Here is a 1,728-nt window from a genome sequence, read left to right as displayed (position 1 = left end):
ACCCTCAGACTCTGAGAAACAGGATTCTCTGGTCTGATGAACCTCAATTCTAAGCATCATGTTTGAAGGAAACCAGCTCTGCTCATCACCTGCAGAGCACCATCTCATGCTGCGGGGCTGTTTTTCAGCGGCAGGGACTGAGGGACTGGTCAGAGTAGAAGGAACGCTCAGTGCAGCAAAATATACAGATAGCCTTAATGAAAACCTAGTCCAGAGCATTCAGAACCTCAGACTGGGTAGAAGGTTTACCTTCCAACAGGACAATGACCCTAAGCACACAGCAAGAGTGGCTTATAGACAACTCCGTGAATGTCCTTGAGTGGCCCAGCCACAGCCTGGGATTGAACCCAATCAAATATTTCTGGAGAAACCTGAAAATGTGCATCTGCCCTCATCCAACCTGACAGAGCTTGAGAGGTGAAGAGATGAGGAGAAGGATGGCCAAATGTTGATGTGCAAAGCTTGTCGCATCATACCCAACAAGACTTGAGGCTGTTAAGGTTCTTCAGCTAAATATTTGAATACGTATGCAATGTACTTATTTCAGTTTTTTTTTTTTTATACATTTACGAAGTTGTGACAATTCTGTTTTTGCTTTGTCATTATGGTGTATGGAGTGTAGATTGATGTGGAAAAAAAGTAACTTAAAGCAGTTTAACATAAGGCAGCAACATAACAAAATGTGAAAAACATGAAGGGGTATGAATATTTTCGCAAAGCACTGTATATATATATATATACTTATATATATATAAGCTGCAGGTTCAGGGCAAGAAGAAAATATCCCTGAAATGACACTGCATCAGAAAGCAGATATAAATTAGTCTGACAATCCACTTTACCAGAGATCAGTGCCCTCAGTTCCCTACTGACACAATGATGGTTAAGTGCCTCTTTCTCAATGTCTTCACCTCTTTCCATCATTACCTATTTATCCTTTTACTATAGACTGTGTGAGTAATCTTGAGATGAACTCATGTGAGCATTTGCTTCAGCTTACTGAACTAAATTAAGAAAAAAATATTAGATAAATGGATTTCTCATTTTGATGGTCATTGAGTGGAGTAAAGTGGAGTCAGCTCTCCAATGTAACACTACTTTAAAATACAAGAAAAAAGATTAAAGTATATATAAATATATATATTTAAAAAAAAAAACTTTTTTTCAGCAAGGATCCATTAAATTAATAAAAAATGACAGTAAAAAGAACCACAAAAAATATTAAGCAGCTCAACTGTTTACAACAGTGATGATAAAAAATGTTTCTTGAGCATCAAATCAGCATATTCAAATGATTTCTGAAGGATCATGTGACACTGAAGACTGGAGTAATGATGCTGAAATTTCAGCTTTACCATCACAGGAATACATTACATTTTAAAATAAATTCAAATAGAAAACTGTTATTTTAAACAGTAATAATATTTCACAATATTACTATTTTAATTATATTTTTGATGAAATAAATGAAGCCTTGGTGTGTATAAGAGACTTCTTTAAAAAAAAAAAAAAAGACAAAGCATTACCAACCCCAAACTTTTGAATGGTAGTGAATGCATATAATAATGTGAACGAAATCAGCTATTTTGAATGTAAGCTACAGAATTTTCATAAATACCTTGTATTTCTTTGAACTGCACTCTCTGATCTTTAAAATCCAACAAAACAGATAGATGATCTTTCTCACTTTTGAAAATATCTACTCAAGAATGCAATCTGATCTCAGAG

The sequence above is a fragment of the Sinocyclocheilus anshuiensis genome, unplaced genomic scaffold, assembly GCF_001515605.1.
Source record: "Sinocyclocheilus anshuiensis isolate Anshui unplaced genomic scaffold, SAMN03320099.WGS_v1.1 scaffold152, whole genome shotgun sequence".
NCBI lineage: Eukaryota > Metazoa > Chordata > Actinopteri > Cypriniformes > Cyprinidae > Sinocyclocheilus > Sinocyclocheilus anshuiensis.
Note: the sequence above shows the minus strand (reverse complement) of the source record.